Raw genomic sequence first — 24,404 nt, 5'->3', positions numbered from 1 at the left:
CACTTTTGCACGATTATAAACTAAAAAAATGAGTTGAACCATTGTAAGTCGGGTTCCATGCAGTGGCACCGCCATACAAACAAGCAAATTGCAAACGCGTCTTAACAAAATTCACGAGGTCTCTGTCCTCATGTGTCACCACTTACTCCTCCATCCTAAAGTGACGTTTTGTTCATCCATTTATTAATTTTTTAATGAGCACCTATTAGGTGCTGAGCTTATGTCAGGCACTTAGGAGACTAAAGGATGGGTAAGAAGTTTGAAGTCCTGGGGGAGGAGGGCAGAGGAATTGAGCAAAAATTACAAATGCAGTATAATAGCTGCTGTCATTAAAATATTCACAATGCAGACTGTCCTCCTTCTAATTGGCCTTAAATGTCTAAAAGTTTTGCCTGTGTCGATTAGGTTCTGTGGCCCTGAAGCTCACTGTCTGGAACATGGTCCATCCCCCTTATAGCTCACAGCATGGAAAGGCACTCGGTGACGTACAGCTGTGGAACATCTGCTCTGAGCCAACGGTACCTAGAGAAGGAAGGGCAACCTTTCTGCCCCAAAGGCATTTCTAATCTAGAACCCATATCCCTCTTTTCTCACCCCCAGAGCTGCATTCCTCGTGTCTGCAGTGTCTTGCTATCCCAGGGCTCGGATCCTCCAAGAACTCTTAAATGCACCCCCTGCTCTGGCTTAGAAGCTTGACCATGTGGACAGGGTCAACTGTGCTCCGAATGACGGAAGGCCCTTAAGTGAAAAGAAACGAGACAGACAACCTGATTTAGCAGGGAGACAGACAACCTAATTTGGGGGGCAATGGCTCCCAGGGCTGCTAAGAGCAAGGATATTGTTTTGCCACTGGAAGCTCTAACAACTTGGAAAGACTTGACATCCTGAATCTGAAGACCTCTTAGTTTCCAGCACAGACTTCCCTAGACTTATGTGCTCTTTTGTATGGGTTGGATAGGTAGGTGTTCAGTTGAAGGACTGACACTTATTTACTAGGAAAAGCCAGGACTCTCTGGCAGATGAAACATGACTCACACAGCCCTTGGTTCCAGATGCCCCTTTCACGTGTGTCTGGCTTTGTGTTGCACGTCCTATTCCGAGCGATTTTCCTTGTCTTCACCACTCCCAGTGTGTGGTGCCTTGTAATGGTGCAATTATCACACGAATGAATGAAATGATTAACACACACACACACACACACACCCCTATGAGCAACCGTGGGAAGAAGTGCAAAAGATCTACAGATTTCTTTTAATGAATTTTGTAAAGGAGGCCATCGACTATCTCAAATTAAAAGACAGGCCTCGGACATCAGCAGCCCCACAGCACTTTTATTAGCCTGTGGCCAGAATGGGGCCAGGAGGGAGGGATTCGCTTTCTTGCCTGTCTGCTCAGGTTAGGGCAGGCCCTGTAGGAGTTGGAGGACTGCAAATTTCCTGTGTCTGAGGGAGGGGGCCGGAGAGACTCGCTGACAGCCGGGGTACAGTCGCATATGTCATGCTAAAAAGGGCAAAAGTTCCTCTGTGTGTCTGGGAGAAGGCTAAACCAGCTCCCGAGTGCCCTCGCCCGCTGGTGGCCAGAACGTCTGCCCCAGCGTCGTCTCGCCCACGATAACTCATCCCCCCCCCCCCCCCACACCCACACACACACCGCGCCAAGGCCGAGAAAACCCTCCTCTTCCCTCGGAAGGGCCCTTTACTCTGTCTGACTCCGCGCCGCGCGTCCCACCCGGACTTACCAGCCTAAAGTGTCCGCGGGGACCAGGATTGGCGATAAGGGGCGGAGCCAACCCCTCCCAGGGCCCGCCCCTGGGCTGCGTGGCTGGGGGATTGGATGCTTCGGAAGGCCGCCTTCAGGGCTGTCCGGGGCTGGACCCGTGGTAGGGGCGCAGGTGCGGGGTGCGGGGGACTCCCGCCGGCGAAGTTGGGGGGACCCTGCGCCCGAGTGACCTCTAAGGCGGGGTTGCCCGCAGGAATTGGGGCGCCCTAGAGCGCCGCAAGCTTGTGCTTTCTCGTGGCGGAGAGGGATCTTTCTGAACTCGCTGGAATTCCGAGAGCGTTTGGGAAACTTCTCCCCCCTCCTCCTTGCTCCCTACTTTCGCGTGGAAACAGTTGCTGGGTTGTTTTAGTTCCTCTCCCGATCGGACTCTGTAAAAATAGCCGTGCGCCCTCGGCCTCCCCGCTGCCCCGGGCCGGGTGTGAACCTAAAAATACTCGGCGGTTTGGAGCCTGTGCTCCGGGTGCCGGCGGGTCCGGCCGGGCCGCAGAGGGCGTCTGGAGACCAGAGAAACGGAGGCCGCCTGGCCCCTCGCCTGGGCCAGGGCTGTCCCTTTAAATCCTGGAGGAGGCAAAGAGAAAAAAGGAAAGAAAGAAAAAAGACGCGGAGCCCTGAGCGACTGGTGGCTCTGCCCGGCCCCCCACTCCGCCCCCGCGCCGCGTCCAGCCGGCAGCCCGCCGCCCCCGCGGGTCTGGGGAGCCCCCCGCAGCGCCGCCCACCGCCACAGTTACTGTCAATACAGACATTCAGCGGAGCCCGGGAGGTGGAGCCGCAGCAAGTGCATGTGTGGCAGGCGGGGAGGGAGTGCAGGGGAGGGGGCGGGCGCGAGGGAGAGGCGACCACAGACATCCGGGCCCTTAAGCCCAGTGCGCCCCCCGAGCGGGTGGCGCGGGCAGCGGGGACGCCCGGCGCGGGGCGCGGGGCTGACAGCAGCGGCGGAGGCGGGGCCCCAGGAGGGCGGGGGCCCGGCGCGGGGAGGAGGAGCCGCCGGGGAGCCGCTCGGTTCCACACCCGCCGGCGCAGCCCCGCCACGAGACTCTGACAGCCGCGGGCCCGCGCTGCTCCCGGGCGCACGGGGACGGACCGGCCGTGGCCGCGGCGGCGGAGGAGGACGCGAGGACCGCGGCCCGGCGCCAAGTGCGGGAGGCGCGCGGCGGCTCTGGCGGCGCGCAGAGGTGAGTTGGCTTCGCGCGCAGGGCTCGGGCACCGGCTGTGAGGGCTGCGGTCTCTCTCGCACCTGAGCTGCCGAGGCGGGTCGGGGGGTCGCAGGGCTCCGGAAAGGTAGCCGTGCGTCACCAGCGCCGGAAAGCGATGTCGGGGGCTGTTGCTAGGAGGCCGGCGGCTCGCGCGCCCAGGGCACCGGCGGGGGCCGGGGCGCCCCAGCGCGCCGGGCAGGAGGCTGGGGGCTGTGGTGGCTATTCAGGGGCTCCGTGTGGCAGCCATGCCACGGGAGGAGGCGGGAGGAAGGAGCGAGGAGGAGGGGAGAGCCAGCGGAGAGCGAGCCAGAGCGCGGGCGCCGCGCCTCCTGGCTGGCACCGCGGCCCGGAGCGAAGTGGCGCGCGGGGCTGGAAGGGAACTTCTGCGGGCGCGTGCGGCCCCGGCTGGGCGGCGCCTCCTGGCCCGGGCCGTCGGCAGCCACAGGTGGTTTCTGCCGAAAGTTTTACCACACCTCTGTCCGGAAGACGCGGGAGCATTTTGGAGAGGGACGATTTCCCGAGACTCTGGCACCCGCTCCTCATATTGTCTTATCTTCACGATCAGAGAAGCAGCAGGAAGTCTGGGATCCCGCATCCCAGGATGTGGCTCAAGGGCTTCGTGGTGGTCTGTCCCAGAGGTGGCGCCCTAGCGGGACCCTGAGACCCGCGCTGCTGTCCAGCTGGGAAGTTGCGGGAAATGGGCGCACGCACATGGTGCCTGCAGCCTCGGGAAAGCGGAGTCCAGGCCAAGCTGCCCTCCGCGCGGCACAGCACGGGTCTCTTCCTAGGAACCGCGCGAGCGTCTCCGCTCAGGGTGTGCGCATCTCCGGCCCCTTTGAAAGCGCATGGTCTCGGGCCGCTGTGCCGCTTTGTTTTCCGGCCGGTTGTCTGATTTCATTAGGAAGGGGGCCAGGAGGAGCCCACGGAGAGCAGGGCGGCGGCGTCTCGCACAGCCGCGTAGGATGGTACCCGAGCCTGGGCGGCGAGGGGCCAGGGCCAAGGGGAGCCCGTAGTTGGGGGTGTGTGCTTCCTGCCCGCGGAGCTTCGCCAGACTATTCACAGGGCCGGGGCTGGGTTTTCTGGGGCGCCGGGGGCGGGAAGAAGAGGGAGGAGGGCGGGAAGGGAAGACCCCCAGAAGAGGAAGATATGCTGTGGTCAGCGCCGAGAGAGAGGTTCAGAGAAGTCCTGTGGTTTGGCCCCGTTCCTCTTTGCCCGCTTTGACGAATCCGGGGTAGGGAGGTTAGAGCCACGCCGGTAGGTCCGCCCTGGGCTGAAAGAAATCATTTTCTCCGAAGTGGGTCTGATACCCAGTTGTTGCAAGTTGGCACAGAGCTCCCAAGAGCTGGAAACAGCCCTTCATTCTGGCTGGTCCTGCTCCCACTCCCTGTTCCCCCAGCCCAACAAGTACCTGAGCAGAAGTGTGTCCTTTCTTTAAAGAAGGCCACAGAGTTCTGAAGCTGAAAGAGATCCCGTGGTCGGCAAACTGCTGCTCGCGAGCCACATGCGGCTCTTTGGCCTCTTGAGTGTGGCTCTTCCACAAAATACCGACTTCTGCGCATGGGCCACGAAGTTTCAATGGCCCATGCGCAGAAGTCGGTATTTTGTGGAAGAGCCACACTCAAGGGGCCAAAGAGCCGCATGTGGCTCGCGAGCAGCAGTTTGCCGACCACTGCTAGGCATTAGGAGTGCTCATTTTACAGATGAGCGAACTCCAGGCCCAAGGAAGGAAAGCAACGGGTCACAGTATTAGAGGCCCAGGGAGACTAGAATTGACACCAGCCCCCCAGTCAGGGTGGGGAGAGCTCCCTCACCAAGGCCCAAGGGCCTGAGGTCAGCAATGCCACCCCCCGCCCACCCCCAGGCTCATCAAGGGCTCCTTATCTAGTACTTTCTATGACCATGGGTGCCAGCACATGTCGTGTATTTCCAGTCTTCTGCCCTTGACTTAAAAAAAAACACAGGACTGACGGTCACTGCAGATTCCAGGCAGACACTATCCCAACTTTTCCTGCTCCCTCCTCACCCCAAAGTCCCCACACCCCTTTTGTAACATAATGCGGCTTGATTAGCCAAGATGCGTTTGCAGCTCATCTCATTCTGAAGCACCCACTTTCCGTAGGATGCCAGAACTCTGTTTTCCTGGTAATTAGGTTTTACAGATATTTTTTGAAAGAGAGCCCAAATTCAGGATCAATTGCACTTGGACACAAATGCTGTGCTGTTGTGGATACCACATGAGAAAGATGAGCAATTATCTGAGAGTTTCTGGAATGAATGTTGTTATGAGTATTTGACACAGCTATTAAGACATCAACGAGTGGGTTTTCAGCAAATGTTTTCTATGCCGCATTTTATTGAGCAAACAAAGTATCTTAATGAAAAAGACCTGGGAGCTGGCCACTTACATTTTAACCATATGTTTCTTACTAGTGTGTATAGGTGGGAAAGATTTGAATAATAAACAGAGTGATTGTTGATTCTAGGGCAATGCTTATTCTTTAGGCTATAATGCCATGTACAGCCCAGCAGAATCATATTCAATTAAAACAAGTTGGGGTGCGATGTGTGTCAGCCTGTATTAGTCAGAAATGACTTGTGAGAGAGGATATTTGGTAAGTTTTACTGCTTTCAAGGACATGCAGTATCAAGAATCCAAGGCTGATGCAGTGTCAATGAGCATAATTCTGCTTTCATGAACAGATAAGAATCATTGTCCTTGTACCTGTGCTTGGGGCTTCCATGAAAGAAACCAAGACCTGGTGCCATAAAGATCCACCATGTGACATGGTGACAGTGCCTGTCCTTTCAGTGCATGCCAATCTCCTCCGTGCTTCACAGTTCAGCTATTTGTCCATCTTACAGATGGGGAAACTGAGGCAGAGAGAGGGAGAGTGTATTATTTCTATAATGTCATTCAGTTCAGTGCCGCTTGGGGTGTCCAGGTTGACCAGGGAGTAAAAGGGCTCCTGAAAACATTGCCCCTTTCAGCACTGCAACAACAAGGGGGTGTGGAGGTGTGGCGGGCTTGCAGTTACACTGCATGGGAGGCCAGTCACTCCAACCGGGGCCTGAAGAACTTTTCTTCCTCTCCCCGCCCCTGCTGTGGGTGAGCAGTTCTCCTCCCTCGCACTGCAGGCTGTGGGAACTTGAGCGAGGAGGGACCAGCTGGCTGAGGCTGGGGCGGGGGTGTGGGATCCGTGCCTGTGTAGGGCTGAAGGAGTCCAGGCTATTTATAACTCCTCCTCCCCTCCCAGGAAGAAGCGACTCAAGGGTCTGGGACCATCCTTGGTGCTGACTTCTCCCCAGGATGCTGTGCCCCACTGGGAAAAATCTGTCATCCAAGTGCACGGAGGGTATTGGGGTGACAGGTGTGGAGGGTCCTGCAGGGCTCCTGGAACTTCCGCTGCTCTGGTGAACTCAGGATTCGAGGATTTCCTAGAGCTAGTGTGTGCACTCTTCTCAGGCACTGACCCCCATTTGCACATAGCGAGGGACACCCCAGAAATCTCTCAGAGCAGAACTTAAGAGGGGCTCATCGGCTGTTCTGAATAATGACAATGATTGTTATGCAGGAGGAGATTCTGAAAGCGACATGTTGGGTGGTTCCTCTGACGCGGGGGGGGGGGGGGGCATTTCTGTGGGTGCTGGTTGAGGTTTGAGGCCTGCACGCAGACCCCTTGCCCTCCTTCCCCACACCTGCCCCAGACTAGTCCCTGTGGGCCCCGTACCCTCCCACCTTTCAGACCAATGCCAAAGTCCTCCTCAGTCTTTGAATAAATAGCGCCTCCCACCCCTCTGGCTGAGACTGGGCATAGTTTCTCCCTGGGTTGGTGGAGGGAGGGGGGCAGAGGAAGCAGGCGAGGCACTGAGCTTGTCTGTCTGTTGAGCTCCTTGGAGTGAATTAATCCGCTGATCAGAACCATTTCAGAAGCTCACAGCAGGTCTTACCAGGGAGAGAAGACTTAAGCAGGCAGTCCTTCATGGAGCGGTGGGCGCCGGGCAGCTCCTGGTGAGCCTGCTGCAGGCTTTGCCTGCGGGAGCTTTTAAGGGCAGGGCTTGTGTGTTGCTCACTGTCACACCCTCAGCACCCAACACAAGGCCCGGGCATGGAACATGTTTGCTGAATAAGTGCCGAGGGCTGAGAACAGGTGGGTGGGTGGATAGCAGTCAGGTTTGTTTCATCGTTGCCATCAGCTGCGCTCCTTGGCACTGTGAAGGGGGTGTCTGGAGGGCAAGGACATAGAAGCGGAGTGTGGATGAGAAGAGATGGGATTCCACAGGCATGTTGAGAGCCTTGGGACAAGCTGATGGGCCACTCCACACAACTAGAGATGCAGGAACACTCAGCCATCGATCCAACAGGCAGTGATGACATCCCCCTCTATGGGCTGTCACTGCACAGTCCAGCCTCACAGAGCAGGCAGAGCAGTTTCCTGCAGGAAGGCAGTAGGCCACTCTTTGCTTACCCTCCTGTGGGCACTCTGGGACTGGCCCCTGCCTGCCTCTCCGACCCCCTTCCACTCCTGTGCTCCCCCCTCCCAGATCCTTTTGTTCTTTAAACACACCAAGCGCATGTATTTCCCTTTGGCTGTCCGTGTGCGGAGTGCCCTTCCCTCAGCTCTTCCCCGCTGGCTTCTCCTTGTCTTCTAGGTCTCAACTGGACCAGCGCCCTGCAGTATACTCTTCATGGCACCCGACTCCGTCCGGGGGAAAGCCTTGGTTCTCTTCTTGTGTATTACTTGTGTCTTCCACTAGAACGTACGCTCCATGAGTATATCCTCAGCGCTAGAACAGTGCCTGGCAAGCAGCAGTGCCCGAGGAAATAGTTGGCGAGTGAATATGCCAATGAGTGCTGGGGTGGTGGGGGGCTGGGGGGGGGAGAGGGGAGTAAAAATGAGTCAGCCGGGGACCCTGTTCTCAGATTTCTTCCGTCTAGAGGCAGGAACAAAGCCTGTTCATACACACTCCGATATGTGGTGGGAAGGGAAGGTGGCATTCAAGAGGTACAGCCCAGGAGAGCCATGGGCAAGCGGCGTTGGCCCAGATTCAACAAGGCTGGAGGCTTAGGCAGAGGGGTCTTCTTTCAGGTGTGAGATTAGGAGTTGGGAGCTCTGGCAGCTGACCCACCGCCAGGACTAACGTTTCCCTAGTGTGTTTGCTTGGCCTCTCTCTCTCTCTCTCTCTCTCTCTCTCTCTCTCTCTCTCTCTCTCTCTCTCTGTTTATTTACTTCTTTGGTGGGCAAGAATTCCAAGCAGAATGCCATCCTTGGAGAGTCAGGAATGTTGTGTTTTTCCACCAGCTCCATTCATTCGCAGCCTCCTCAGCACAGCTGTGGACAGCTGGCTGCCAGCGTGGATGCAGGGAGGGTTTCTCTCCAGGGCCAAGGGGCACACTCAGCCCTGCAGGAATGGGGAATTTCATTTGTGTTTCACACCCTGCTGATTTCCAAACCCCTGTAAAAACAGATTCATGAGGAAATTAAAAAACTATTAGCATTCAGTTTACTGCTTATTTTTTTTTATTGTAAAAGCAATCAGAGTCATGATAGTAAATTTGGAAAATATGGAAAGGTGTAAAATTAAAACAGAAAACAGCTGCAACATCCTAATTTTGGCATACTTCCTTTCCGTCTTTTTTTTTTTTTCCTGTATCCACCGACACATATATACACGTGCGCATACACACACGTATATACATGCACACACATGTAACGATAATTAGGGTTATATATCATTTTCTAAAACTTTAAAAACCTGTGCCATCTTTTAATAATAAACAAAAAGGGTGGTGTTTTTTTTCTCTTGCGAGTCTGAGACATTCTTACCATGAATCATTGATATTTGGAAGAGAATGTATTTTCCACATCTCACCAGCCGAGACTTCAGCCAGCCTTACCTTCTGTAGTTTGAATTAGGAAAACAGCCCCCCTCCCCCCAGCACATCAGGATGTGCTCAGCATCGTACTCTCACTCCTCACCTCTCCATCACGGGTATATGGTACTGCAAGCTGTCCCCTCACTGAGCATTCTGTCACACTCACCAGTGACTTAATAATGCTCTCTAGAAACATCTTTTAATGGATGTGTAGTGTTCCTTCAAACAATGTATCACACTTTAATCATTACTTAAAAACCCCCACAAAAACCCTAGGGCCCATTAACCAATTATTTCTTGGCCTAAAAATAAGAGCAGCAGGAGATTCTCCAGAAATATGGATTCGTGTTTAGGGCATCACTGTTTGGGGACAACTTTGGCTCCTTCAGGAGACCAGGGACTCCGTGGCTGGAACGTCAGTGTCCAGGGTTTAGAAGAATGCCTGATGCTGATGAATGAAATGCAGAATCCTTCCCATGGGAGGTGAGACCCTGATTGCACCCTTGGATGTGAAGGCCTCTTTTGGGAGTGCGTTTGGCTGGGGAGGGGGCGTGGGGCTTTGGGGGTGAAGGGATGGGCCAGATCATCGCATTCTGGGAAGTAGAGCAGGAAAGGGGCAGCATGGAAAGCAGTTCCCTGACTCAGTAGTTTAATGGGTTTTTGGTGGAGGAGAAATCTTGGTGGAGTCTTGATATAGGCACTAGAGGCTACCCAGGCAAAAGGAGTGGGCCCTGTGAAGCCTTGGGGTTAAGAGAGAAAAAACAGGTTGCCAGCACAGCAGGAGGGGGTGCAGCCCAGCCAGGAAATGGCAAGAGATGGAGACCCTTCAAACTAGTAGCGTCTAGGATTCCAGGACCCAGTCCTGGGGAAGATGGGTCCTTGGAGATCACGGGGCCCCACCCTGATTCCAGGCAGATATCATCCCCATTCTGCAGATTAGGAAACTGAGGCATTGAACAGGTAAAGGATGTTGAAGAGCATGAGTTTGGGAGCTGATCAGACCTGATTCCTATGGCAGGGCCATTTTGGGGGGGGGGTGTCACTTTGGGCATGTTACCCAACCTCTCTAAGCTTCAGTTTCGTCATCTAGAAAATGGTGAACACCAACTTCATAGGGGTTGTTGGGGAAATGAGATGAATGTGATATTATACACAATGCACCCAGCATAGATCCTGGCAATGAGAGCTCCATACCTGCAAGCCAGTGCCATCCATGTGTTTTGTGAATTTCTATTCCTAGCCTGAAGAGAGAGGGGAGCGAACACCGAGGATAAAACGGGAAGAAGAAAAGGGCTGTAGGAACCTGGTTTGTTCTTGCCCAGTGACAGGTGAATTGTATATTCCTGAGGGAGCCATTCCACTTTATGGACCTCAGTTTCCTATCTGCAAGATGAGGTTGGATCATCTCTGAGAGCTATTCTGGCTCTGGTATTCGCCAATTCCTGAGTAAAAGACGTGGAAACCGAATCCAGCCACTTCCTAAGTTTGAAGCGGGTGGAGGTGGGGCTGGAGAGAAAGTTTGGGCAGCAGAGCGGACTGCTGGGCCCCACGTGCGGAAGCAGCTCTTTAGAAAGTTCTGTCGGCATAACTTCCAGAGACGTGCACGCTTCTCTAAGAATGGACGGTACCCAGTCACCCCGTGAAGCTGCCTTTATTGAAAAGTGCATTTGGGGAGTGAGGGAGGCAGACATTAACTATTATTTTTTTATTTTATTTTATTTTATTTTATTTATTTATTTTTTTAATCTTTATTGTTCAGATTATTACATTTGTTCCTCTTTTTCCCCCCCCATAACTCCCCTCCTCTCAGTTCCCGCCCCACCCTCCGCCCTCACTCCCCACCCACTGTCCTCATCCATAGGTGCACGATTTTTGTCCAGTCTCTTCCCGAATCTACCACACCCCTTTCCCCCCCAAGAATAGTCAGTCCATTCCCTTTCTATGTTCCTGATTCTATTATAATCACCAGTTCATTCTGTTCATCAGATTATTTATTCACTTGATTCTTAGATTCACTTGTTGATAGATGCATATTTGTTGTTCATAATTTGTATCTTTACCTTTTTCTTCCTCTTCCTCTTCTTAAAGGATACCTTTCAGCATTTCATATAATCCTGGTTTGGTGGTGATGAACTCCTTTAGCTTTTCCTTATCTGTGAAGCTCTTTATCTGACCTTCAATTCTGAATGATAGCTTTGCTGGATAAAGTAATCGTGGTTGTAGGTTCTTGGTATTCATCACTTTGAATATTTCTTGCCATTCCCTTCTGGCCTGCAAAGTTTCTGTTGAGAAATCAGCTGACAGTCGTATGGGTATTCCCTTGTAGGTAACTGGGTTTCTTTCTCTTGCTGCTTTTAAGATTCTCTCTTTGTCTTTTGCTCTTGGCATTTTAATTATGATGTGTCTTGGTGTGGTCCTCTTTGGATTCCTTTTGTTTGGGGTTCTCCGCGCTTCTTGGACCTGTAAGTCCATTTCTTTCACCAGGTGGGGGAAGTTTTCTGTCATTATTTCTTCAAATAGGTTTTCAATATCTTGGTCTCTCTCATCTTCTGGCACCCCTATAATTCTGATGTTGGTACGCTTGAAGCTGTCCCAGAGGCTCCTTACACTATCCTCGCATTTTTGGATTCTTTTTTCATTTTGCTTTTCCGGTTGGATGTTTTTTGCTTCCTCGCATTTCAAATCATTGACTTGATTCTTGCGCTCCTCTGGTCTGCTGTCGGGAGTCTGTATAATATTCGTTATTTCAGTCCGTGTATGCTTAATTTCTAGTTGGTTCCCCAGTATAACATCGAGGGTCTCATTAGATTTCTTGAGGATCTCACAACATTTATCGGCGGTCTCACCAGTCTTTTCGAGGGCCTTACTAAGTTTATCGGCAGCTTCTAGACAGTTCTTAAGAGACCTTAAAAGTGTGGTTCTGAACTCAATATCCTCCATTGACAGTTTTGTCCTGTTTCTTTGTCTCTGCATTTTTTATGCTTTCTTGGTACACCCCCTAGTGGTCTTTGTGTGCAGTCTTGTTGCCTTTAAGCCTTGATTGATGTCGGCAATACCGGGGGTGAGTTGACCTCCAGGCTAACTGGCTATGAGAGTCCGCTGGGTCTGCAGTGGGAGGGCTTCTGTGCTGGATCTCTAAGGCGGTGCTAATCTAGCCTTTGCCTGAGGCTATCCGGCAAATGGTTCTGCGCAGGGCTTGGGCGGGGCGGGTCCCAGGGGATCTACAGGGCGGGCGGGAGCTAGCAGTTATGGCTGCTCTCAGTTCCTTCCCCAGGGGCTCTGCCTCTCAGAGTCCCAGCAATGGCTGCAAACCTTGGAGAGAAAGCTGCCTTCGAGTTCCGACCGAAGCCAGACAGTCCCGCTTCTCCCGTTTGAGTCTTGCTCCCCAGAGACTCGCCTGGGTCTGGAGCTCAGAGTCTGAAACTCCCTCCCGATTGAAAACAACAACCGCGCCCTCCGCCACCAGCCCGCTCCGCGCGCGCACTCCGCACCTGAGTATTTCACTTCAGCACTGCGCCTCCTCTGAGTCTGGGTATGATATTCTCTTCCCTCCTAGTTGTAGAATTTCCACTCAGCCAGCCTTCCTGTGGTTTTGGATGATGTCCGTTCTGTCCTTTAGTTATATCTTTGAAGTGGTTGTTCGAGGCAGCGATCTCCTGCGTTAACCTACGCCGCCATCTTGGTTTCTCCAACTATTATTTTTAAAAAGTGACATATTTTCATTGTTTTTAAATCCTGGACCTTCCGTTTGTTCCTGGGTCATCCCAGATGGCTGTGAATGGAAGCCATAAGAGAGGGGAGGGGCTCTCAGGAAATATTAGAGCAAAAAAGGAAACATTTCAGCCCTGTCATAAATGGGCACTCGGCCTGTCCAGAGAGGATGTGGGAGAGGGAGGGAAAAGCAGCAGGTGTGTTTGGAGGGAAGGGTGTGTCCGCCAATGTATTTTAAGCTCCTGAAGTCAGAGGCTCTGGTTGTATTGCACTCTGGTGAGAAGGGATCTGAGGCTTTTATCTTCTTGCCACAGACTTCTGGGGAAGGGGGATGGAAGGAAACACGCTCTCCTTTTCAAGGCATGTCTTCTTCTATTTTTTAAAAAAATATTTTTGTTGCTTTCAGAGAGGAAGGGAGGGGGAGAGAGAGATAGAAACATCAATGATGAGAGAGTATCATTGATTGGCTGCCTCCTGCATGCCCCTACTGGGGATAGAGCCGGGTCAAACGCGGGACCCTTCAGTCCACAGGCTGATGCTCTATCCACGGAGCCAAACCAGCTAGGGCAAGGAGTGTCTTTTTTTAAAATTAGATTGTCACTAAGTAACTGGCTGTGTCTACCTGAGGACTGCCACTTTATATATATATATATTTTATTGATTTCAGAGAGGAAGGGAGAAGGAGAGAGAGAGATAGAAACATCAATGATGAGAACCATTGATCGGCTGCCTCCTGCATGCCCACACTGGGGTTCAAACCTGCAACTGGGATTCAAACCATGACCCCCTGGTTCATAGGTTGTCACTCAACCACTGAGCCACGCCCGGCTGGCCGAGGACTGCCACCTTTATACAGGAAAGAGCCTGCGAGCTCCAAAGCTGGTCCAAACACTTCCATTCATGAATGAAGAGACTGAGGGTCAGAGAGGCCCCGCCACTCGCTAACACCCCCCAGGACAGCAGCGAGGAGCCAGGAGCTGAAATCAGGGCCCACAGCGCTGCTGCAGTGTCCTTTCTGCTGTGTAGGGGGCCTCCTCGCTGTTCACAGATGACTCAGCCCGGCTGCCTTGAACCAGTTTTTAAAGGAGGATTTCTTTTTATGTTTTCTGAAACTAGATTTTTATTACTTTTCCACACATTGTTTGCTTTGAATTTTTAATTTAATTTTTCCTGAATAGGTCAATACTCACATGGTTTAGAATTCAAAAGATACAAAAGGGTATTCACAGTGAAACAACTCTCTGTCACCCCATCTCTTAGTTCCCTTCCCCCGAGGTGACCACTGTTCCTGGTCCCTTCGGTTTAAAGGTATTCGATGCCTGTGCAGGAACGTATGTATGGGTGTGCTCATACATGTGCATGTATATTGTTGATTTTTTTTTATCCACATGGAAGCATATAATACATATTACATTTCACTCTACATTTTCTACCAAAAAATATATGTTGGATTTACCTGACTATCTGACAATAAGGAATATCATTCCTTTTTGCTTGTTTGTTTTGGCTGCATGGATTCCATCGTATGGCTATACCTTGACTTTATCTAAGCAGCCCCTTATAGAGGAATATTTTGATTGTTTTCAGTCTTTTGTTTAAAGAATACCCTTGGTTTTTATCCAGTGATTTTTTTTTTAATGAAAGCAGTCCTTGAGTTTTTTGAATACAGGCAAATTGATAGCATTCTAAGCTTGCTGATTTATTGCTTGCAAGATGCTTCAAAGAATAAAATGACTTAATTGTTTAAGGATTAATAGTAGGAGAAACAATTTTTGCATTGAACTCCCTGGAACATGAATCATATAGTTGATGTTCATTTATTAAACCAGTGTTTCTTGAGTTGCTACTATGTGCTGGGCGCTGGGCTAGGTGGTGGGAGTGGGGAGAACAAAGAAGAAAGGGCGTGCAGGATGGTGCTCACATTCTGGGCACGGAGTGGGGGCTGGAGGGAGACTTTTATAGGAGAAGAGAACAGTGACAGTAGCATTGGGGGCAGCGTTGATGAAGGAACATAGACATCACAGAGGGAGTGTTGGTCCTTTGACTTGGGGGTTGGGTGCAGGGTGTCAGGGAGGGCGCTCCAGGCTGACTGGCATGTGTGAGTAGCAAGGCTTTTTGACCACAGCTTGCAACACCATGGCCTTGATCCCTCTCAGCTCCCTCTCTCAGTCACTGCCTATCTGCAAGGTCCTCCCAAGGGCAGGGTCTGGGACCCAGGCTCAGTCGGGCGGACTCTGCAGGTCCCCGGTGTGTTCCCGCTGACCGTGAGGGCCTTGAAGCTCCTCTTTATCCCAGCGAAATGGGCCTGGCTTTAGTCTGGAGAACAAGGCTCTCCCTTGGGCCAATCTCTTCTCAGCAAATGGGCAGTGATGGGTGGGCAGCCCCGTGGACAGGGGTTGTGGTCAGTGGGGAGAAATCGACCCCACGGTGTTGAAGGAGGCCCCCTTGAGCTGCCTGAACTAGAGATTTCTGGGCTTCCCCTGTGTGTGCACATTCGTGTCCCCCTCCTGAATCGGGCGGGGGAGTGGGTAGCCTTCTCAGGAATGCTGGCCCCTGCCCTGGCAGCCTGCCCTTTTGGGGCTCAGAATGCTGTCCTGAAGCAGCCACAAGGCTTTGCAGCGTCTTTGCAGGCAAGAAGCCACAGCTGCCGAAGAGTTGCAGATGGACCCTAGAAACTACTGTCACAAAGAATCTTTGCTGCCTTTGTGTGTGTGCAAGGAGGGAGCTGGGATCCCACAGGGTGCATGGAGCCCCCACCGTGATTTCAGCGCTAAGCTAAGTTCTGCAGGCGATCAGAGGAAGCCCAAGTCATGGTCTGGACCTCGAGGATCTGGAAGTCTGGTTGGGAAGAAGATGACGCTTATAACACGTACACCAACCTTAGGCCAAAGGTCTGAGTGATGTAGGATAGCCTGTAAGGGCTGTAAGAAGAAAAGAGGCTGTGTGCCCAGAGTTAGCCTGATGGGGGACCACAGGCGAACCTCAGGAAGAGCACATGGTAGGAGTACTGACAGCAGTTCAGCAACTGCTACATGGCAGGCCCTGCTCGGTGTGATGCGCCCACTAATCCTCACAGCAGCTTTCAGTGAGAAGTTATTATTCCCAGTTAACAGATGAAGAACTGAGGCTTGGACTGTTTAGGTTAACTTGCTTAAGGAGACACGGCTGCCAGGAGGTGGCAGGGCCCAGATTCCAGAGCCCAGGTGAGGTCTTTCCACCTCACCTGACTCGACAGTGAGGTTCCTGGAGATCATTCGGGGGGAGAGGACCCGCCTGTCATGTTCAGGAAGCAGTATCCCCTGAGCAGAAAGGCTGGTGCGGGAGCAAGAGGAAACACACTGGGTTAAGGGGGAATGGACTGGAGAATTAATTGCGAAGCCCATCCCCTCAGTCCGGTTCCCTTCTGGTGTGCCTGGGTTAGCTCAGTTCTGGTGTGTTTCAGAGGATGTCATCGTGTCGATTTTAGCCTTAAACAGTGAGAATTTAGAAAGAGCTAAACCACTTGATGCCAATGATTAAAACTATGTATTTTAGAACCAAACTGGGGTGATTTTTATTCATTGCCCCATATCTCTTTCCTGTGGCATTTTAGGAAATTGCTTTTGGAACCACTTAAAGCTTTGTTGTAAAAATACAACTGCCAGCACAAAGGAATATCACGGCACTAAACTCAGGTATTAAGATATCTCCGAGGTGTGCATTCATCTTTGTTTTATCATTCTGTAGATGGATGGTTCTTTTTTTAAATTAAATTTATTGGGGTCACATTGGTTAATAACATTACTATATAAATTTCAGGTGTACAGCTTTATAATACAACATCAGTATACTCTATTGTACCTAGTCCCCTTCCGTCACCATGTATTTGACCCTCTTTGCCCTCTTCATCCTCCCCCCTCCCCCCCCCTCCCCCACAACCCTCCTTCTGGATGGTTCTGTATTTCAACTTCTATGAGAGCCACATGACTTGCTCATGATCTCATGGTTCACGGTCAAGGGTGAGAAGTCTTCCTTCATTATACCACCCTCTGAATGGTGTGGGCCAAGTCATATTGTTGTCCGGGGTGGTGAATGGACAGGAACAGAGAAAAGGGTTTGAGGGCTTAGTAAACCCTGTGTCATGGTTAGGCTGGGAGATGTGCCCAACAGACCCAAGGACCCCACTCCAAGGCCTGAGTTTGCATAAGGGGATTCATATCCATCTTTGTAATCGCAGGGTTTCTCTGTCCTAGTACAAACTTACAAATAAATACAAGCCACTTGGACAGAAAAGCCCATCTGTTATTTTTCTGTCTGTAGCCCTTGGGAATCTGGGCCTTAATGAATATTAGTAGATCGGAATCTCACCTGAGTTTATGTCCCTCTCAGGCCTCTTCCCTTGACCCTTGCAGAATGTAGAATGCATCCCCAGGGCAAGGAAAATGCCTCCTATTTCTAGTTTAGCTCTCATGTTAGATGTGCTTGTGCCCATTTTGCAAATCATCTAACTCAGTTTTCAGCCAGCTTCCAGCGACTCAGAAATCGAGCTCACGAGCCGGGTGGCACAGATGAGAAAGCAGAGGGCGAAATTCCAGTGGCTGTGCCTGCCAGCCATTGGGAAAGACGTGTGTGTGTGTGTGTGTGTGTGTGTGTGTGTGTGTGTGTGTGTGTGTGTGTGTGAGAGAGAGAGAGAGAGAGAGAGAGAGAGAGAGAGAGAGAGAGAGAGAGCTTGCTTTTGTCTACCTGGAGCACTGGATGTCTTTGCCTAAACTGCTTTGTGAGGGAGGTGGGGGTGGAGAGAGACAAACCACTAAAAAGTGAATTATTTGCTAAAATAATATTTCTGCTTACATTATAGAAAACAAAATCACGCTCTGTTCTTTCTTCGTTGCTTTGCCAGAAATTCCTCGTGACAGATTCTGATGCACCAGATTGAGCCACCTCGCTGAGCCTCACCTATTTGCAGAAGTCATTAAAAGCCATTGTTTAACTAAAGGCTTTTCTTTTCCTTCCTTACAATTTCCAAGACCCTGCATTTGTACAGACCTGACTCAGCAACATTCTATTTTCGGAATTTCATTACCTCTTCTCAGATTCTGGACTGTGGTTCCTTAGTTCTGTGCTCTTTACCCAGGAATGTCTATTCCCTAGATTTGGGCTGCAGGTCTAAAGCAGCCTGACCTGCATCATTGTACCAGGACTCTGCCCAGCCACTGGGTGCCTGGGTGACCTAATTCCCCTCGCCGCCTGCCTCATGGACAAACTAACTTTTTTACTGCAGTCAGTCTTGCATTCCCTGGGAAAGTAGCCATTTGCCAGAGAGGTAAAGCATTTCTCTCTCTCTCTCTCTCTCTCTCTCTCTCTCTCTCTCTCTCTCTCTCTCTCTCTCTCCCCTTCCGTAAGTGGGGTCTGGGTGCAAAGCGCTTAGCATCGTGACTGTCACAGAGCCCAGAACTCAGTATTATTGACTACTACTGATATTATAATTATCTTGTTCAACAGGAAACTATCGCCCCAGTCCCTCTGTGGTCATGCTCGAGCATCAGAAAGCGCCCTTCGCCTAGTGACCCATTCTGTTGTTGTTTTTTCCACTGCATCCTTCACACACACACACAGCACATTAAGAGCCTGTTCCTTCTTTGGATGCGTGTGAAATTCCAATTCCTTTCAGGAGAATTTATGTGTGGTTTTAGAGGGGATAATCGACCAGTTAGTATGTGCGCGCTGATTTTATACACACACGCGGCGCCATTTACAGCACACATTATAACATCTTCAGTCTCTGCCGAGAATGTGTATTTCTTAGCCCCGTGCATTTGCATATTATGGGTTCATAATTTCAAATAGCTGTAAAGATCTCTGCAGAAAAATGTAGTCACTGTACTTGGAGGTTCTAAATCTCATTGTGGTAGTAGAACCTGGGGCTAATTTTTGCCCCTGCTAATGTACCAGCCCTGTAATTTTCTCACACACACACACACACACACACACACACACACACACACACACACCTACCTCTGGCTTTACCCTACTCCTAAGCAGAGGCTTAAAAGCTGGGAGCTGAGTTGCGCTGCCTATTCCCCAGACGTCATTCCTTTCAAAATATATCATACACACGGCACAATGTAGATGGTCTCATTACAGATGATTCAAAAGAAAAGATTTGTCAAAGTAAATGGACCCGCTGCATCTACCCTTCCCCCGGTTTGGGTCCCTCACTCCCCACCCCTTGCCCCCGCCTCCGGCGTTAGTCATCTGCCTCTGGGTTACCTCAGCTCTGACAAGGCAGAGAGCTCTTCAGAAATTGCTCTTTCAAGCTAACATCACCAGAACATCCAGCCACCCACACCCCACCTCTCATCAGTCATTAGAGTACTTGCCATTGGCTGTGCTTGATTTGACCAAACAAATGGAGTAGCAGGGAGAAAAGAAGCTTAGATGTTTTAAGGTCTTGCAGGTATAAGGCATCTGAATTTTAAAAACAGTCGTGGAGATTTTTTTGTTTTTGTTTTTGAAGTTCAGAAAAATAGGATGCCAAGTTGAAGTCTCTTCTATCGCATTTCGGTGTAGGGAGAATGAAATAGCTGAAGCATAGAAGTCTTCAGATGCAATGGATGCAGGAATCAACTGCAGCATGGCTAACCTGGGCGTCCCTGGGCCATGGCACTGGCCAGGGCTAGGAAGGGGTTTCAGTGGCTTCTTCGTTGTGTGCTTTGCGTTGCCCTTTTGATAGTCAGAAAGTAAATGCAAAGGGCACCCTGAAGATTGGGAAGCACATGCCCTTTCGGGTGTCTGGGAGGGTCCTGGCTCCCTGAAGGCAAAGGAACAGCATTTTCCAGCTGCTGGAGTGGCAGCTGCACGACTCAGGTGCCTGAGGTGACCTCTGACCCCAGGACACCTAGGATTGTCTCGTGTCTCTCCGCTTGTTTTCATTAAGTGGGTATTAGATTTAGTTGTGTGTGTGTGTGTGTGTGTGTGTGTGTGTGTGTGTAATCTCAAAGGTGTCTTGACTAAAACTTCCTTTAATTTTGATTTAGAGCCTAACTGCAGAAGAATTGGATGCAATCTCTATATTAAAAAAATCTTTCTTAAAAAAATAAAAATACATTAAAAATATTTTTATTGCATTCAGTGAAGAAGGGAGAGGGAGAGAGAGATAGAAACATCAATGATGAGAGAGAATCATTGATTGGCTGCCTCTTGCATGCCCCCTACTGGGGATCAAGCCCACAACCAGGGCATGTGCCTTTGACTGGAATGGAACCTGGGACCCTTCAGTCTGCACGCTCTATCCACTGAGCCAAAAATACATAAATAAATACATACATACATAAATAAATAAATAAATAAAATAAACACCTTTATTGAGGTATAGTTTACATGCAATAGAAGTCACTCTATTAGGGTTATAATTCAATGACTACGTTTTAAACAACAAATAGCAAATGAATTAATACCTATATGTAGCAAGGGAAAGGAGGAGGATGTGAGTGAGGCAGAGACTTTGGAAGGAGGTGAGGGCGAAGGGAAAGGAATCCTTTGGTCCCAAGCCTTTGCAGGTATATTCTCCCATTTCACCTTCCCTGCAGAAGGGAGCAGTGTGGGCAGGAGGTGTGGTGGTCGGAGCAGGCCCGTGGGGCGGGGAAGGAATACCCTGGTCAGGGCCCTCCTGATTCACTTGGGTCCCACCCTGGCAGGTGGGGCTCTTCAGCACTAGGACAATAACAGTTCCTCCCTGGTCACTAACCGTTCATAAATGCCAAGGTACTGTCACATCGAAATCATATTCATTAGCACATTTGGCCCAAACCATTTCCGGTTCTCACTAACAGACGGTGCTGAAGCGGATTTCAGAGGTCACCCGGGCCACTTCCCCTAGATACAGAACACCGAATACTGTCTCTGGGGCTCACGTAAGTGATCCAGAGACACTCCTGGTCGTTAGCGGAGCTGGGACCAGCCCAGTGGGTGGCCTGCTCATGGCGCTGCCCTGTCGGAATGGCCTATTGTGAGTGTGGGAGGAGTGGGCAGAATGGCGATGTGGAGATCACCAAAGACCAGTGGTCCCTTCAAAGGTTTCTCGTGTGCCAGCTCCAGAGCTATCTTGCTATTTTAAAGTACCCCCGGTGAGGATGTTGCACTGTCCGGCTCTGATTTTTCAGCAATTCTCATGATCTAGCAGCCCTGACAACCCCAAGCAAGAAGTTAGACCACACAGAGAAACACTTACAGTTGGGCTCTGTGCACAAACCACTATTCTAAATCCTGGTTGCATTCTGTTGACGTGTGTGTGTGTGTGTGTGTGTGTGTGTGTGTGTGTGTGTGTGATGTCTATTAAAAGAAAGTTCTGAAAGAAAAATCTATATTTTGGGATAAAAAGGAGCATTTCATCTTGAAGAAGTCAAAGCTTTAGAAAAAAGTCAGTGAAGAAATCAATTGTATGTAGATGGAAGTCCTTCTTAGGACACCCAATGTGCGGTGGAAAGGGAAGATCTTATGCTTTGAGCGGGGAACAGTCCTTCCCTCTGATCCGAGGGCCCGGCACCGGGCTGCACCCTGCTGGGAGGCTGGCTTGGCCTTTCCTTTCAGCCTTTGCCAGCTGGTGTGGAGCAGAAAGCCAACTCACGGGGCAGAAAGCCAAGCTCTTCTTGTGCTGAGAGCCAGACGGGGAGAAGTAGGGAGACAGAGACCCTGAACAGAGGAGCAGTGTCGTGACAGTGAAACAGTGGCAGTTACAGCTGGGGCAGTTGAATGCTTGAGCCTGCAGGAACGAAATGAGCCAAGAAGACTGGCGTGTGTTAGAGCAGTGATTCTCTGAATGGGGTCCCGGACAACATCAGCATCTAAGTGGGAACTTGTGAGAAATGCAAATTATTGGGCCCTGCCTCACGGAGACCACCTGCACCAGAAAATCTGTAGTTTTAGGAACCTATCTGGAGAGTCCGATGAACTCTCAAGTAGGAAGATTACAGCTGTAGAAGGAGCAAGGGTTATGCTAAGCCATGACCGGTCCATAGTAGCTGAAGGTCAGAATACTGATTATGTATTGTTTTGGGGGAAGATAGTAATTTGTTAAATCATGTCTGGTTAATTTGGCAAAGAATTGTAAGATTGTGTCGAATGTACAGTTGACTGAATTGCATATCAAAAATCCAATAAATTTGACATCTTTTGCATTATAACATTTTAAGCCAAAAATATTTCCATGCATTTCTAATAAAACTTAATTGTAAGTGCTTCAAAAAAACAAAACAAAACAACAAAATCCAGAGAGATTAAGAGGCAGTCTCCCCCAACTGGCATGGCTCAGTGGTTGAACGTTGACCAATGAACCAAGAGGTCATGGTTCGATTCCAGGTGAGGGCACATGCCTGAGTTGCAGGCTCAATCCCCACTGTGGGTTGCAGGAGGCAGTAGATCAATGGTTCTCTCTCATCATGGATGTTTCTGTCTCTCCCTTTCTCTCCCTTCCTCTCTGAAATAAATGAAAATATAGACAAAAAGAGGCAGTCTCTTTGGGAGATAGGTGGGTGGGAGATAGGTGAGTGGATGGCAGATTCAGGGCCCAGGAGGATTGGCCTCAACCAAGGCGATGGTAGAGTCCAGATCTCATTCTGTCAGTGGAGAAGTGGAGGCTCAGAAAGGGAAGTGCTGGGTGGGCCTGGCATCCACTCTGAATATGAAGCTGTTGGGAGGTTTTAAGCAGGTGGGTGATATGCTCTGATTATAATTATTTAAAATTAAAATATAGTTGACATACAGTATTAGTTTTAGGTGTACAACATAGTGATTCAACATTTATACACCTTACAATGTGGTCACCAAGGTAAGTCTAGTAACCATCTGTCATCATGCAAAGTTATTATGATACTAATAGCCCTGTGCCCGAATCCATCGCCAGTAGCTCGTTGCCACCCTCCAGTAGCTCTCTGTCCGCTGCCCCGCCCTCCTGTAGCTCCCTCTGCCCCCCTGCCCCCCTCATACTTGCTGCCCTGCCCCTTCCTGTAGCTCTCCGCTGTCCACTTGTAGCTCACTGCCCCACCGTCCTGCTGATCCGTGGTCATTACACAGTTGGTCATTACGCTTCATGGCGTAATGACCATTTGCATATTTCATCTTTATTATATGGGATTACTGACTATATCCCCTGGGCTGTACTTTACATTGCCATGACTTATTTATTTTATAACTGGAAGTTTGTACCTCTTATTCCCTCTCACCTTTTCACCCATCCCCACCCCACTCCCCTCTGGCAATCATCAGTTTGTTCTTTGTATTTATGAATCTGTTTCTGTTTTTTGTTCTTTTTTAAAAATTCTATGTTTAAGTGAAATTGTAAGGTATTTGTCTCTCTCTGTCTGACTTATGTCACTTAAAATAATACCCTCTAGATCCGTTCGTGTTGTTGCAAATGGCAAGACTTCATTCTGTTTTTTTTGCTGCGTAATATTCCATTGTGTGTGCGTGTGTGTGTGTGTGTGTGTGTGTGTATCACATCATATCTTGACTATTGTAAGCGATGCTGCAATGCATACAGAGGTGTATATGTCTTTTCAAATTAGTGTGTGATGACAATTGTTAAACAATCATCAGCAGTTATTAAAACGTGGCCTCTAAGTGTTGCCTCTTGGGACTGAAACTGGGCATGATAGTGGGAGGAGCTTTTACTTTTCATTTTATTTATTACTCCTTGTCAGTGTTTGGAATTTTTTTAGCATATCTTTACTTTTATTATGTGTGTGTTAAAGAAACGAATCTGTTTTTTCCAGATTAAGAAAAAACAAATTTTGTGGAGAATAGGCAATACTTTGGAAAAAATGATCAACATAAGTTGCTAAGCAAAAAGGAACCCAGTTTTGTGGTATGGTTCTATTTTGATAAAAATGTATCTGTGTGGAAAAAGTCTGAAATAATGAAGATTAAAATATTTTTAGATTAAATTTTTCTTTTTTTAGCCTGTATGTGTTTACCAATTTTTCTAGTTTGAACTGACATTACTTTTGTAGTTAGAAAAATTATGGATTTTAATTAATATAGGAAAGAGCACTAATGTCTTTGGACAGCCCAGGAGACTCTCCTTTAAGAAGGTTCTAGTCCAGCCCTTGTCTCTTTCTGTGGAGGTCCATAGTTTCATCTGATATCAGTGGTGGGATCTTTAAATAAATTAGAAATGTTTTTCTGTTGGAAATTGTCTAACTCCCTCTCATTAAGCATAGAGTGTTTCCTGATGTGGAGAAGGGGGTCTAGAGAAACTGCAAATAGGTGAATAGAGAATTCATCCACTTAGTCATTCAGTCACAAATGTGTATCAAGTGCCCTCTGTGTGTCAGGCACTGTGCTGGGCTCTGCAGATTTAATAATGTGTAAGAAGCATGGTTGCTTGCTTTTCCTCTGGGCTCTCTCCTTTTCAGTATGGATCCAGTTCTTCGATTTTTATCAGGAGAGAACCTCATTGCATGTGCATGTGGCTCCAGCAGGCCTCTTCAGGCTCCGGTTTGGGCCTGGGGTGGCCTCGATGAAGGTGAGGCTGGGGAGTCAGCTCAGGGGAATACCCAGGGGCACTACTGACACTCACTACCATTTATTGATGTTTTCCCTGAGCCAGGCAAAAACCCTTAGAGGCTAGAAAATCAAGCCTGGCTCAGGATCACATAGCTTGGAAGTTGTAGAATTAGGAGCTGGATCCACATCTTTCTATTTGTCTCCGAGGCCTACTGTGTCCGCCCTGCTCTTCTACCACCCAGTCTATAGAGGTGGTACAGGCCCTCAAGTGCTCACAGGGCCCACAGGCAGGCCCACCACACACACACACACACACACACACACACACACACACACACACACAGTGAAAGGGCACAGAGCATCAT

General features: G+C 49.8%; 1 protein-coding gene across 2 annotated transcripts in view; it reads left to right on the top strand.

Annotated features, from left to right (window-relative positions):
* The first annotated feature begins 2,743 nt into the window (after positions 1-2,743).
* The window catches only part of ZBTB7C (zinc finger and BTB domain containing 7C), a 290,471-nt gene continuing 268,810 nt past the window's right edge, over positions 2,744-24,404 (top strand). For both annotated transcript variants that reach the window (XM_059707245.1, XM_059707246.1), the window contains exon 1: positions 2,744-2,951. The gene's annotated coding sequence lies outside the window, so the exon portion shown is untranslated. The remainder of the gene's footprint in view (positions 2,952-24,404) is intronic.

The sequence above is a fragment of the Myotis daubentonii genome, chromosome 8, assembly GCF_963259705.1.
Source record: "Myotis daubentonii chromosome 8, mMyoDau2.1, whole genome shotgun sequence".
Taxonomy (NCBI): domain Eukaryota; kingdom Metazoa; phylum Chordata; class Mammalia; order Chiroptera; family Vespertilionidae; genus Myotis; species Myotis daubentonii.
The sequence above is the reverse complement of the archived record's forward strand: the minus strand, read 5'-3'. Positions and strand labels throughout refer to the sequence as shown.